General features: G+C 47.8%; 1 protein-coding gene and 1 long non-coding RNA gene across 8 annotated transcripts in view; one reads left to right on the top strand and one right to left on the bottom strand.

Annotated features, from left to right (window-relative positions):
- The window catches only part of LOC310760968, a 38,683-nt gene that overhangs the window by 14,165 nt on the left and 8,911 nt on the right, over positions 1 to 15,607 (bottom strand). The window lies entirely within an intron of this gene.
- Positions 1,537 to 15,607, top strand: part of RELT (RELT TNF receptor) — an 86,920-nt gene continuing 72,849 nt past the window's right edge. For 2 of the 7 annotated variants that reach the window (XM_083609974.1, XM_083609975.1), the window contains exon 1: positions 1,538 to 1,718. The gene's annotated coding sequence lies outside the window, so the exon portion shown is untranslated. The other 5 variants (XM_083609976.1, XM_083609973.1, XM_083609979.1 and 2 more) reach the window with 5 other exon arrangements.

The following is a 15,607-nucleotide window of genomic DNA, read 5'->3' on the forward strand; positions in this document are numbered from 1 at the left end:
ACCTCCTAGGGATTCTTCCGCCCGCCCTGGAGGAAGAATTGCCCTGAAAACATGATTACATACATGGCTGGCCTGAATGAATTAAGGGTTCAAATCTGCACTCAGCTTCCTGAAGAAACCAGAGGCCTTTCTCCTGGGCATAGTCGGCCAATTGGTGCCAAAGAAGGATAGAACTTTCTTTATGTATGCAACAACAGCAGCAAGAATACTTATTGCAAAGTATTGGAAGACACAAGAGTTACCCACCCTGGAAGAGTGGCAGATGAAGGTGATGGAGTATATGGAATTGGCGGAAATGACTGGCAGAATCCGAGACCTGGGAGAAGAGTTGGTGGAAGAAGACTGGAAGAAATTTAAAGACTATCTTCAGAAACACTGTAAAATTAATGAATGTTAAAATGATGTTGGATTGAAAATAAGTGGCATTAGCAACAAAGTTAATAAGAATATGCAAAAATGAATTGATAATGGATGAAAATATAGAGTTATAATATGTTAAGATACAGAGTTAAGATAAACGAAAGAGGGTAAGGATTTGCTGATTTGATTATTTAAATGGGAATACGAAAAGGGGAGGTGTGAGGAGGCCAAGGAAATAAGCTAATGAGTTCAAAGTTACAAAAAACGGATTTCTTTTTAATTCTTTTTTAGCTATTTGTCTTTTGTCTTTTGTATTTTTATTCTTCTTTTTTCTTTTTCATGTATTTTTCTATGTTCTCCTTTTTGTATCCTTTCCTTTTATATGACCTTTTTTATTTTGTAAACTTATGTTTTTGTAAAACTTCAATAAATATCTTTAAAAAAAAAACAAATCTGCACTCAGCCACTCCCTGGGTGACTTTGGGCCAGTCACAGTTTCTCAGCCTGGCCTCCCTCGCTGTGGTGTTGTGAGGATAAAATGGAGTGGGTATTTAAATGTAGTAGTAGTCAGTGCTTTTTTTTCCCTTTAAAAAAGTGTTTAGGGGTATGCACACCCCTGCGTACTCCCAGAAAAAACTACTGCTAGTAGTAAATAGTAGTAGTACTACTACTAGTAGTAGTAGTAGTAGTAGTAATAATAATAATAATAATAATAATAATAATTTCTTTATACCCCACCCTCCCTGGCCAGAGCTGGGCTCAAGGCAGCTAACACCAGTAAAAGTACAATAAAAAACATAATAGGAGAGGAAAAAAGCCAACAATTTAAAATACAGGTTAAAAACACAATTTAAAATGCAGCCTCATTTTAATAATAGCCCATAGCACTACAACAACAGCCGCAAGAATAAAGTGGAACATCTCCAAGAAAAAGCTGGGCCAAACAAAAATCAGACGCGCTGGTTCTTGCACACGCTTACTCCCGAGTAAGCCCATGCTTCCAGCTCAACAAAAACCCTGAACGCTGCACCCTCCAGCCTTCGCCACGAGGGGGCGCCGCGGAGCCAACAGGCCGCCCGCAGGGAGGCGTGGGCGTGGCCCGGCCAAGCGGAGGCCGCCCTCCCTTTGTGACGTAGGGGGTGGGCGGGCCCCGTCCATTGTGACGGCTCCGCGAGGGGGGCGTGGCCCCCGCCTCGACCCGCTCACTTTCCCCGCTCCTGACTGAGCCGGTCATTCATTCATAAAGAAGAGGCGGCGGCGGGAGAGGCTGACAGCGCCGCGCTTGGCTCCCTTTCTCCGGTTTTCCCCTGAACGCTTGGCAGCCGCTTCTTCCAGACGCACCGGCCTTTCCTCCCCAGGTAAGGAGCCGCTTCTCCCCGCCTGCCCTTGCTGGATTCCTGCGGGCTGGAAGGCAGGGCATTGGGGGTGGCGGCCCCCTTTATTTTAGGGGGCTGGGGGGTCTCGCCCCTCTTCAGCTGGGAGAAGGCGCCCCTTGCCCCCCGTTTGCGCCCCGGCTCGCTGCTTAGAACCGGGGGCTGCGGTGCTTCAGCGGGCAGAGCGCCTGCCCTTGTCTTGTCCGAGGTTCCGAGTTCGAATCCTGCGCAGCTCAGGTTGGCATTGTCCGCCGCTGCGGAGGGACGGTGCCGGCGGTCAGCGTGAGATGGGCAGCGTACAAAACGCTTAGGCCGGAACCCGGTGGTGGCGGGTTCGATCCCCGACATCTCCCGGTAGGGCTGTTCAACGTGCTGCAGAGGTGCTGCCAGCCCGTGCGGGCAGCATTGAGGTGGATGGGCCACTGGCTCTGACTTGCTAGTCTTCAGTTTCTGTGTTGGTCCTCGCGCTCCCCGTTCCCCGGTGTTACATGCCCATAGACCTTTGTTCGTGAGCAGCACATCTGCAACGCTTTTCTGCGCTTATCTTGTTGCTTTTAGAAAAATTAATTCGTTGGTGCTCTTGCTGGTCCTTGCTACAGCCGTTCAGCTCCGCCCCAGCTGTCCCCATCTCCTCGGGAAATTCAGCGAGGTTTACTTTCAGGTAAATGGGATTTTAGGAGGGGCAGCTGGGATCCAGCCAAGGTTAGTTCAGCGCAGGATTCTGTCCTGGAGAGGAACCAGCCAGGTGCTTCTATAATAATAATAATAATAAAGTTATTATTTATACCCCACCCATCTGGCTGGGCTTCCCCAGCCACTCTGGGCAACTTCCAAAAAAATGTTAAAATACTGTAATATATCAAACATTAAAAGCTTCCCTAAACAGGGCTGAGATGCTTTTGCAAGCAAGGGGGGGTGGGGTGGGGGTGAAGGCAAGGCTCACCCACCCTTCCCATTTCTCCCGGACACCAGGGTCCTCGGAGATATACTCCCCATGTACATGGAGGTTTTGCCTCGTTGAGGTGACTTAAGGAGCCATGGATGTCCTATCCAAGACACCAGTCCGTGTTGCCGCATCTTACTCCCCCGAAACCCGCCGTTTCCGGGTAGCCTTTGGGCATGGCGAACCCTCTGCCCGCCTGTTGCCAAGCTGGCGCCCTTCTGATGGTCTGGACCACATCTCCCACCAGCCCCCTAGATTGGTAGAGGCTGGAGTTAACGCAGACTTCACTGTGATGAAGTCAAGTGTGAAGGAGATTAGCGGGCACACCTGGACCGCTCTAACAGTTGCACAGAAGGAGCAACTTCAGTGAGGGCACAGCTGGGCACCCGGCGGGTGGAGAGAGCTGCCTAAGGCTCCTTCTTTTTAATAATAATATAAATAATAATAAAATTTTATTTATATCCTGCCCTCCCCAGCCGAAGCCGGGCTCCGACTACCAATAAAAGTAACACAGCGTTCTAAAATCAATTCATTTTAAAATCAGTTCAAAATCAAATTCAGGGCAACCATTGGGCTAGAGTAATAATAATAATAATTTTTATTTATACGCCGCCCTCCCCAGCCAAGGCTGGGCTCAGGGCGGCTAACAAGCAATAATAAAAACAAGTTGAATGAATACAACTTAGAAACAAAATTAAAATACAACATTAAAATATTGAAACATTAAAATGTTAAAATGTAGCCTCATCGCAGGAGGAGAAGGAAGATTACCAAAGGAGGGGGTCAGACTGTGCCTTGGCCAAAGGCCTGGTGGAACAGCTCTCTGTCTTGCAGGCCCTTTAACAGCACCTTCTTGGCAGCAGATCAGTCCAGGATCCCCCTTCGCAGGGATCTAGGATCTGGTGGGGAGCTTAAGCGCATAGTCCCCTTTAGATAGGTTTTCCCCTTTGTGTGACTCAATGCATGAGAAGGGCCTTGTGGAGAATTGCAATCCCTATGCAAGCCGCTCCCAATGAATTCTGCTTTTTGGTTTTAGTTACGCATTTGCTGCATTTATATCCCAGCTCTTCCTCCAAGCAGCTCGAGGTGGCATGCATGGTTCCCCCTCCACTTTCTCATTTAAACCCTACAACAACCCTGTGAGGTAGGATGGGCTGAGAGGCTGGCCCCCTAGGTCACCCTCGGCGGGCTTCAGGGCTGAGTGGGGGTGGAGTCCATTGTCTCCCAGGTCCTGGCGCAATGCTCTAACCACTACCCCCCGCTGCCTCATCCTTTTGAGTAAGGGGGCTTAGGATTGTGCGGTCCGTGTGCGTTCCAGCAAAAGTGTGCACGTCAGTCCAGAACAGGTAGCAGTTCAGTTCACATTTAATGCCATAATAATAATAATAATAATATAATAATAATAATAATAATAATTTATTATTTATACCCCGCCCATCTGGCTGGGCTTCCCCAGCCACTCTGGGCGGCTTCCAACAAAGATTAAAAATACATTAAAATGTCACACATTAAAAACTTCTCTGAACAGGGCTGCCTTCAGATGTCTTCTAAATTTCAGGTAGTTCTTTGACATCTGATGGGAGGGCGTTCCACAGGGCAGGAGCCACCACCGAGAAGGCCCTCTGCCTGGTTCCCTGGAACTTCGCTTCTCGCAGGGAGGGAACCGCCAGAAGGCCCTCGGAGCTGGACCTCAGTGTCTGGGTAGAATGATGGGGGTGGAGACGCTCCTTCAGATATACTGAACCAAGGCCGTTTAGGGCTTTAAAGGTCAGCACCAACATTTTGAATTTGCCAGGATATGGTTTGGTGTTTCATGGCTGCGCGTAGGACTTGTACTCCCGTCTCTTCCTCCTCCTCGCTCCTGTGTTTCCTCTTAAGCAGCTGCTTTCTGGTTTCTTGCAAACCATAGTGTGCTGTTGCATCTGAGCTAGGTACATACCATATATGTGCTGGCACTGGCGAACAAAACTCTCACCCCTTATACACACAGCTGAAGAAGGGTTTGGATTTGGATTTGATATCCCGCTTTACCACTACCCTGAGGAGTGTCAAAGCGGCTCACAATCTCCTTTCCCTTCCTCCCCCACAACAAACGCTCTGTGAGGTGAGTGAGGCTGAGAGACTTCAGAGAAGTGTGACTGGCCCAAGGTCACCCAGCAGCTGCATGTGAAGGAGCGGGGAATCGAACCCGGTTCACCAGATTACGAGACTACCGCTCTTAACCACTACACCACACTGATCACTGTGCTACATCTTCAGACATCTTAAGGGCTGCCGCATGGAAGAGGGAGCGTGCTTGTTTTCTCCTGCTCCGGGTGGGTAAGATTCGAACCCACGTCTTCAAGTTACAAGAAAGGAGAATCTGACTAAACATCAGAACTTTCTGACATTAAGAGCTGTTGGATGGTGGAACAGACTTCCACAAGCAGTTGTGGACTCTCCCTCCCTTCCTTGGAGGTTTTTAAGCAGAGATTGAATGGCCATCTGTCATGGATGCCTTAGCTGAAATTCCTGTGCTGCAGGGGGTTGGACTAGATGACCTGTGGGGTCCCTTCCAATTCTACAATTCTATCCTTCTAGGTCAGGGCTTCCAGCAGATACCATTTTATCAGGAGGTCCATTCTGCAGTAATGAAGTAATCGGGCCTTTAGCATTGTGGCAACTACCCTTCGGAACTCCCCTCCCCATGAATATTAATCAGGGACCATCTCTCTTACGTTTTTGGCACCAGCTGAAAACCACCTTCTTTCAGCAAGCCTTTCAAAGCAGAGGTCTTTCCCAGTCTGGATCCATACTGGTTGTGTTTTAAAGATTCTTGATTGTTTGCCACCCTGAGCTCCTTTACAAGGAATGGCAGGATGTTGGTGTCATAAAAACGAAAGCTTCCATGCCAGCGAAATCCTATTTGGCTTTGGCTTGTAAAACTAGACAAGGTCCTAGTTTATGATCCTGGTTTGGAGAGTGTGCAAAAAAAAACCCCCATAGTTTATTGGGTTGCTGTAAAAGAAAGAAAAAAGTGAAAAAAGGATATATGAGTCCACATATTCCCCCCTCCTACTTTATTGAAGTAAATTGAATAAATCAATACAACAGAAACAATAGAAATACAAAAAAAACCCCAGCATGGTACATATTTAAGTAGAGTTAGATTATTTAGAACCATCCGGAGTCCACATCTCATTCCTGTAGCACCAGTCCATGGTTTAAAATGGTGACAAATGCTCCCTTTTTAGACAGTTGGACATTCACTTTGATTCCTGTCTGATTTATTTTCCTTTATTCTCTTCTAATCAACCAATTATGCATATAGTTTTAGCTCTAGCCCAGGGTCTCAAGGCTGGGCACTCAGCCATGAAACACTGGGCAAACTCGGGCCAGTTTCATTCTTTTAGCCCAGGCATGGGCAAACTTGGCCCTCTAGATCTTTTTGAGACTACAATTCCCATCATTCCTGTCCACTGGTCCTGTTAGCTAGGGATGATGGGAGTTGTAGTCCCAAAACATCTGGAGGGCCAAGTTTGCCTATGCCTGTTCTAGCCTAACCTGCCTCACAAGGTTGTTGCAAAGGCAAATTGTAGACCACCTCGATTTCTTAGGAGGAAACGTTAAGCAGATAAAAATTCACAGCTGCTATTTCGGATAATTTGTGTGTGATCCCAATTTACCGAACGGGGGTCTAAACCTAGAATTTCCTTCTGTCTGAGAAGCCAATGGGCTGTACAAGACAGTCCCTTTTGGAAATTAAAAGTGTCTGTAGACGATTTGGCCAAAGCCTTAGGAAGCTTATTAATAGCTGCCTGTAGCGACTGCTCACAAATTTGGAACAAGGGGCTGAGTATGTGCAGAATAATGAGATTATCTATGTATATACTCACGCCCTAATGTTAAATATGGCTGGCATTATTTTTAGGCACATCAATGAAAAATGCCCGCCGTGAGACTTAATGCCGCTTCATATTACACAGCTAAGATATTGTCTTGGTGCTTTGCTCTGAAAGAGGCATCTTCCCGGCCAGTGGCGTAGCGTGGGTTGTCAGCACCCGGGGCAAGGCAAGTAATTTGTGCCCCCTAACCCGTGGATTTTAGTAGGGGCAGAGAGCTGCGAGTGCGAACGCGCCCCCCCCCAGATGTTGCGCCCGGTGCGGCCGGCCCCCCCTGCACCCCCACGCTACGCCACTGTTCCCGGCAGACGGTCTGTGCCAGAGGCCAAGCTTCCATTTGTGGGGTTGTGTCTGAATGCCCCTAAATCAGAATATCCCCTAAATATTCGGGTGCCACGACGGCACTGAGCCTTGGGTGGCTGGGACATGCAGCGTGGCGCAGAGAGCTCTGCGAAGGATAGCTCCGTTAATTAGAGTGCTGTGCTGATAACGCCAAGGTTTCGGGTTCAAGCCCCCTGGCTGGGGGTTGGACTAGATGATCCTTGGAGGTCCCCTTCCAACGCTACAATTCTATGACTACCATGAAACGCCCCGATACCTTTTCCACTGGCATGGGATGAATGAATCACATTCGACTACCGTGATTTTCCTCTCTGTTTGGTGATAAACAGGGAACAATTGCGTCTAGAAACTGATGAGTAGTTTTAAGATTATACCCAAACAATTGAGGCAGTGGTGGTGATGAGACAGTTTTCATCACCTGCTTCCTTGGGGTTAAATGTATTTGATTCTTTTTTTTTATTCAAATTTCATTTCATTTCATTTCATTTATTGCACTTCTCCCCCGAGGAGGAAAAGCTGGCCCCCATGTTACTTTTATTGTTGTTAGCTGCTCTGAGCCCGGTTTCGGCTGGGGAGGGCGGGATATAAATAAAATATTATTATTATTATTATTATTTATTTCCACAACAGCCCTGCGAAGCAGGCCAGGCTAAGAGGCAGTGACTGGCCCAAGGTCCCCCACTGAACTTCATGGTGAAGTGGAAATTTGAACCCCCAGGTCCTAGTCCAACACTCTAACCACTGCACCATACTGCCTCTCTTAAATGATGTGTGGCTTTTATTTCTTTTGGCCCAGTAGGCCACAATTATACTCCCCCATCGCAATGAGCCGACTCTGACATGTCGGTGGCACCTGTCCAGGTTCCCTGCCAGGATGGGAGAGGAGATCCAGCACAAAGCGGGTTCGCCAGTTTGATCCTGCCTTCTGCAAGTTCCAGGTGCATCGGATTTTGGATGGGGTTCTTTTTTTGTGTGCATTGCAGGATGAGACCTTTCAGTTAATAAGGCCCTTCTGTCCTCCCAGGTATTTCACGTGTTTGGTATTGCATGCTTTAAAAAAACAAAACGCCATCCTAGTTTGCGTTTGAGTAAGCAACAAATAGAATGAATCATATGGAGGGGAAATGAGTGTGATTTCAGAAAGAGAAGAGTGTGATTTCTATCAAACGGGGAGATCTGGTGGGGCAGGTTTTGCCCATGGGCTAGCTAGAAGATATCCCGTCCCCCAATTAAAAACGACGTGTGGCCATCTTGGCTGTAAGTTTCCATACGGTCTGTTCAATTGGCACGAAGCCATGGAAACAGGACCCTGAGAGCGAGCGACAGACAATTACGCTCCAACCAGGTTTGTTCTGTCTCCCTAGCAGTGTGTACATAGACGCAGTCGCTGTGCATAAAATGTTGCAGCTGTGTGTGAACGGAGACTTATTGGAGGGGAGGCGAAAAGTCACGTTGCACCTGATTCCAGGTGAACATGAACGCCTTCTTTCTTTTTGTCCTGGATTTTTTTTTTTAAGGTATTTGATTTACTGTTCCAGCTTGTTTTTGCTACAGTCTCAAAACACAGCGAGGCAAAGAGGCAGTCGAGTTTTTTGCAAGAGAGGTTTTTAAAACCTGGATGTTCTTAACAACTTTGGGGGGCCTTTATTCAGTATCGTAGACCCCAGCCGGTTTTTAAATGGGGGGAGGGAGATTGAATGAGGCAGGGTAGGGTCACTAATATTTATCACTCACATAAAAAACAGTTTTGACAATTTCTGGCAGAGGGGAACAAATGAGCAGTTGGGGATGGAGTTCAGCTGCCTCCTCAAGCGCCTATTCAGAGCGAGGGGCTTTGCTGCCCTCACTCTGAGCTGGCTCAGTGACTTCATGTAACCAAATCTGCAGCTTGCAGATGTCAGATTTATGATGTGTTCGCTGATTACGGTGATCACTTGGGGAAGGAGGGCAGCTGGGGAGATTTAGGTTGCCATGGTAGCAGCGGAGGGGGACCAAGTAGGCTTCTCTGATTAAAAATGTGAGCACCCTGGCTACTGCTGTTCCCCAGAATTTTGCAGGCGAATACTTGGTGTGTCTTAGTTTTCAGCTGGGCATGGTTTGCATTGCACAATCGTTGTTGTTGTTGTTGTTTAGTCATTTAGTCATGTCCGACTCTTTGTGACCCCCTGGACCAGAGCACGCCAGGCACTCCTGTCTTCCACTGCCTCCCGCGGTTTGGTCAAACTCACGCTGGTCGCTTCGAGAACACTGTCCAACCATCTCGTCCTCTGTCCTCCCCTTTCCTTGTGCCCTCCATCTTTCCCAACATCAGGGTCTTTTCCAGGGAGTCTTCTCTTCTCATGAGGTGGCCAAAGAATTGCAGCCTCAGCTTCAGGATCTGTCCTTCCAATGAGCACTCAGGGCTGATTTCCTTAAGAATGGATACATTTGATCTTCTTGCAGTCCATGGGACTCTCAAGAGTCTCCTCCAGCACCGTAATTCAAAAGCATCCATTCTTCAGCAATCAGCCTTCTTTATGGTCCAGCTCTCACTTCCATACATCACTGCTGGGAAAACCATGGCTTTAACTATATGGGCCTTTGTCAGCAAGGTGATGTCTCTGCTTTTTAAGATGCTGTCTAGGTTTGTCATTGCTTTTCTCCCAAGAAGCAGGTGTCTTTTAATTTCGTGGCTGCTGTCACCATCTGCAGTGATCATGGAGCCCAAGAAAGTAAAATCTCTCACTGCCTCCAATTGCACAGTTAGATCAGGTCTATTGCGTGGCCTAGAAGATGACCTTACAGCTCTACAGTTCTGGCAATCTGGGGTAACACTGTTCAATTTGCTCTTCCTTCAGTTTTGCAGTCTGGAGTGTGTCAGTTGAGTCAGTCGTGTCTGTGTGTGTGTGTGTGTGTGTGTGTGTGTGTGTGTGTGTTTGCTTGCTAAAAGGGATGTTGGTGGGGGAAGCTTCTGTGAAGTGGTTTCGGGAGGAATGCTCAGCTCTGCAAGCTCGTAAATTACAGGCTGTGCAGAAGTCTCTCTATCCGGAATCCTGTTGCTGAAATCCTTGGAGAAAAACTGTGGTCCGCTCCTCTTAACAATACAGATCATGCACTGAAGCCATGTAAACTCTGCTCGTGTGTCTGTGTGCTTAAAACCACGCAGACTTTGCAAACCATGCAATGTGGGCTGCGGGCCTTCTTAATGCAGATTCATAGAACCATAGAGCTGGAAGGGACCTTGAGGGTCATCTAGTCCAACCCCCCTGAAATGCAGGAATCCGCAGCTCTCCCATACGGAATTCGAACCTGCAACCTTGGCATTTTATCAGCGTCACGCTCTAACCAACTGAGCTATCTGCTTGGGTTCGTAAGAACGTAAGAAGACCAATGGCCCATCTCCAGCCTCCTGTTCTCATAGTGGCCAATCAGATGACTGGGAAACTCACAAGCCACATCTCTCGCCTCCTGTGGTTTCCAGGAACTGGGAGCTCGAAGTGTTGCTGCCTCACAACTGTGGAAGCAGAGCAGATCCGTTGTGGGTGGTCGGCCTCAATAGCCCTCTCCTCCACAAATTCCTCCAATCCTCTCTGAATTTATTTTTTATATATGTATAATTTTTTATTAGTTTTTTAGCCTATCATTTTCAACAGTAATTAAACATACTTTTACATCTTATTCAATTTTTTTGACTTCCATCAGTCCTGTCTGAAAATTTTCCAATCCAATCTCTCAGTATGCATTTCTTATCTTCCCTATTGCATTTCAAACTCATAACCAATATCTCTATCTTTTCCTACTTTGTACACCAACAACAGTGTCACGCAATAGTTAGAGTGTCTGACTAGGACCTGGGAGAGCAGGGTTTGAATCCTCAGCCAGCCATGAAGCTGCTGATAATAATAATAATAATAATAATAATAATAATAATAATAATAATAATAATTATTATTTATACCCTGCCGATCTGGCTGGGTTTCCGCAACCACTCTGGGCGGCTTCCAACAGAACACTAAAATACAATAACCTATTAAACATTCAAAGCTTCCCTAAACAGGGCTGCCTTCAAATGTCTTCTAAAATTTTGGTAGTTATATTTCTCTTTGACATCTGGTGGGAGGGCGTTCCACAGGGCGGGTGCCACCACCGAGAAGGCCCTCTGCCTGGTTCCCTGTAACTTGGCTTCTCGCAGCGAGGGAACCGCCAGATGGCCCTCGGAGCTGGACCTCAGCATCAAGCCAGTTGCAATCTCTTAGCCCAGCCTACCATAGCTGTCAACTTTTTCCCTTTCCTTGCGAGGAATCCTATTCGGAATGAGGGAATTTCCCTTAAAAAAAGGGAAGTGTTGACAGCTATGAAGCCTACCTCAGAGGGTTGTTGTGTGGATGGAATGGGGAGGAGGAGAACCATGTGCAGTACCTTGAGATCCTGGGAGGGAAAGATTTGCATGGGGTGCGGAGAACCCCCTACATGTCGAGCGTGTGGGTTCATGCTGCGCATTCATTTCTGTGGAAAAAAAGGCTTACACTTATAAGACAGGATTTGGGAACTGGGGGCCCTCCTACAGGTGATGCTCGACTACAACTCCCATTGTTCTACGTGGGGCTGCCCTTGAGACTGACCCAGAAACTCCAGCGGGTGCAGAATGCCGCGGCGAGACTCCTTACGGGGTCCTCGCTGCAAGATCACATTCACCCAGCGCTATACCAGCTGCACTGGCTCCCGGTGGAGTACAGGATCAGGTTTAAGGTGCTGGTTTTAACCTTTAAAGCCCTATACGGCCTAGGACCCTCGTACCTACGGGACCGCCTCTCCTGGTATGTCCCACAGAGGACCTTACAGTCTTCAAACAAAAACATCTTGGAGGTCCACAGAGAGGTTAAGCTGGCTTCAACCAGAGCCAGGGCTTTTTCGGCTGTGGCTCCGTTCTGGTGGAACGCTCTGCCACAAGAGACTAGGGCCCTGCGGGACTTGACATCTTTCCGCAGGGCCTGCAAGATGGAGCTGTTCCACTAGGCCTTTGGCCAAGGCACAGTCTGCCCCCCCCCTCCTTTGGCCGTCTTCACAGAACTCCATCCCAATGGTTGCCATCAATTTGATTTGAAATAATTTTATAATGAAATGATTTTAGAATGTTGTATTATTTGATTGTTGTTAGCTGCCCTGAGCCCGGCTTCGGCTGGGGAGGGCGGGCTATAAATAAAATTTATTATTATTATGATCATGATTGTCCTTGGCCATTGTCCTTAAATCCTGCTTTTCAGCCAAACACCCAGGTGGCCATACTGGGCTCAACTGGGCAGCCTCAGAACCCATTTCTTCTCAGAACCTCTTTCATCTGTTTTACATAACTTTTATTAAAGATATTCTTAATTTCCAAAGTATTTGCATTCTCCCCTGCTTCAAGGATACCTAGAGATCAGTTGACGCATGACACTATGCACCTCCACCTGCCAGATGGGTGCTGGGTTTTGGAGAGCACCACGGTGGAAGTGTTGGACCAACGGGGGGGGGGGGGAGGAGGGGAGCATGGACATGTGAGGCATCTTCCCAAGGGCGTTCCATGAAGTCCACGTCCATGAAATTGGCCGTAGACCCCAAATCTATCATCATCTTTCACGATCACTCATAGCCGATGAAATATACTCAGAGTCGCAAGGTGATTTCATGCTCTTTATTCAGCTCATAGTGGTGAGGAGGAATGAATGAAAGTCCCCTCAAAGCATCTGCTTTATATACATTATTTACACAATGGGCTGCACATGATTGGCTAATTCCGGAATTCTACTGTAAGCCAATCAGGTTGTGGATTCACTTCTATCTGGAGCATGATTGGGTGGTTCCTGCCAACCAATCATACTGCTGCATTGTTCTAGGACCAATCAGACTGCTGCATTCTGAATCCTATTGTTCTAGGACCAATCAGACTGCTGCCTTTTGGATCCTATTGTTCTAGGACCAATCAGACTGCTGCAGTTTGGATCCTATTCAACTCAGTACATAACAGCCGAGTAAGATTGCCTTCCCTGAACAGGATCCTAAAAGTGAGTCCGTAAGTGACTGGGGAGGCCAATTCTGGATCCACACATCCTTCCTTCAGATGTCTTCTAAAAGTCAGAGAGTTGTTTATTTCCTTGACATTTGATGGGAGGGCGTTCCACAGGGCGGGCGCCACCACCAAGAAGGCCCTCTGCCTGGTTCCCCTGTAACCTCACGTTTTGCAAGGAGGGAACTGCCAGAAGGCCCTCGGAGCTGGACCTCAGTGTCTGGGCAGAACGATGGGGGTGGAGACGCTCCTTCAGGTATACTGGGCTGTAGCTGTCAAGCATGGGTAGGCAAACTAAGGCCTGGGGGCCGGATGCGGCCCAGTCGCCTTCTAAATCCGGCCATGAACGGTCCGGGAATGAGTGTGTTTTTACATGAGTAGAATGTCTGCTTGTACAGTGGTACCTCAGGTTAAGTACTTAATTCGTACCGGAGCTCTGTTCTTAACCTGAAGCACCACTTTAGCTAATGGGGCCTCCTGCTGCTGCTGCACCGCTGGAGCATGATTTGTGTTCTCATCCTGAAGCAAAGTTCTTAACCTGAAGCACTGTTTCTGGGTTAGAGGAGTCTGTAACCTGAAGCGTATGTAACCTGAGGTACCACTGTATTTAAAATGCATCTCTGGGTTATTTTGGGGGCATAGGAATGTGTTCATTTGCCCCCCCCCCAAAAATATAATCCAGCCCCCCACAAGGTCTGAGGGTCAATGGACCAGCCTCCTGCTGAAAAAGTTTGCTGACCCCTGGTCTTGAGCCTTCTGAACGCCTCTCTCTCCCTCTGGCAGAAGCCCTGAGCAACAAAGCCATGCTTGCTAAGCCAGCTGTTCTGATTTCAACAGCCTTCTCCCCCCCAACCCCCCATCTCCAGATGTTTTAGAGTACAACAAGATGGTCGGTGCCTTTCAAAACTCCTGGATTTGCAGGAAAGACTTTTCTGCAAAACCAGAGTAGCTTTGGAGAAGAGATACAGGAGAAAGCAAATCCAAACTGCCTACAACCGGACCTTTCAAGGAGAAATCGGTAGCAGGATTAAGGCAGGACTGCCAGCGGCAGCGCTATCCAAACAGTGGAAAGGGCTCAGAGGTAGCAGCGCAGCTACTGCAATGCAGATAAACCAAGTGGTGAGGTCTTTAGAGCTCAGGCGAGTATTTTCTGCAGGAATCTCAAGTTTTCCTGGGCTGCTTGGGTTGCAGAGCAGACGAAACGTGAGGCTCTTGCGGTGCAGCGAACCATGCTCTGGGCCATGTGCTGAATGTGGCATGGATTTTAGACCGGCTACATACCAGAGAATGCTTTCAGTATAATCTTTGCGCCTGCAGAATGTTCTGGGGCGGGCACGCCGCCTCGTTTCCGGTTGTTGCACGTCTTGTAACTTCCTGCCCAAATCCTGCAACTTTTCATAACACAAATGTTGGAGGGTGTCTCACTTTCGTTGCCTCTCTCTGGTAACATCGCAGAAGCATCACAGAACAACTAATGGAGCAAAATAATGTGTATATGGTCCGGTATACAGTGGTACCTCGGGTTAAGTACTTAATTCGTTCCGGAGGTCTGTACTTAACCTGAAACTGTTCTTAACCTGAAGCACCACTTTAGCTAATGGGGCCTCCTGCTGCTGCCGCGCCGCCAGAGCACGATTTCTGTTCTCATTCTGAAGCAAAGTTCTTAACCTGAAGCACTATTTCTGGGTTAGCGGAGTGTGTAACCTGAAGCGTATGTAACCTGAAATGTATGTAACCCGAGGTACCACTGTAAATCACTCAACTCCTGGCAAATGGGGCATGAGCTTAAGAGCTCTCCTGAGGCTGTTCTCCGGAAACTGGTCTTTAGAGGCTCAACTGCCTCTGCTCAAGGAGGTAAAAAGGTAAAGGGACCCCTGACCATTAAGTCCAGTCGTGGCCGACTCTGGGCTTGCGGCGCGCATCTCGCTTTACTGGCCGAGGGAGCCGGCGTACAGTTTCCGGGTCATGTGGCCAGCAGGACTAAACCGCTTCTGGTGAACCAGAACAGCGCACGGAAATGCCGTTTACCTTCCTGCCAGAGTGGTACCTATTTATCTACTTGCACTTGGACGTGCTTTCGAACTGCTAGGTTGGCAGGAGCAGAGACCGAGCAACAGGACCTCACCCCATCCCAGGGATTCGAACCGGCTCTGTGGTTTAAGCCACAGCCCCACCCGCATCCTGCTCAAGGAGGTAGCAGGAGGTAATGAGGACTAGTAACCCTGCTTTGAATTTGTCTACTTTCCTTTTCAAGCCTCTAAGCTAACAGTGGTCACTATGCCTTGTGGCAGGGAGTGGCATGTATTGATTGTATGAACCAGTCGCTTTGGCTATGTTTGGTTGCACTTAAGTAAGCCTGCAATTATATTTCATGGTCTACCCGACGGCACAGAATCTGTCTCTTGTATACCTGTCTTGAGGGAGAGATAATTGTTTGTTTTAATTCCTTTCTTTAAAAAAAAACCACCTTTCATGATTTCACTGCATGGTTTTGTGGTTTTGTTGTAAATATATATTTTATGATACAGCCATATATAGTTTTTTTAAATAAATGAACTGCATTATAGAAACGCTTAGTTATGAACTTGGCCTTCTGTTTATGTTTTGAGTTGAAAATACTTTCCATTTTATTGGGTGCCACTAATGCAGGCATCCCCAACCTGCGGCCCTCCATATGTTTTGG

This window comes from Podarcis filfolensis (genome assembly GCF_964270895.1).
Source record: "Podarcis filfolensis genome assembly, chromosome: 4".
Classification (NCBI taxonomy): Eukaryota; Metazoa; Chordata; class Lepidosauria; order Squamata; family Lacertidae; genus Podarcis; species Podarcis filfolensis.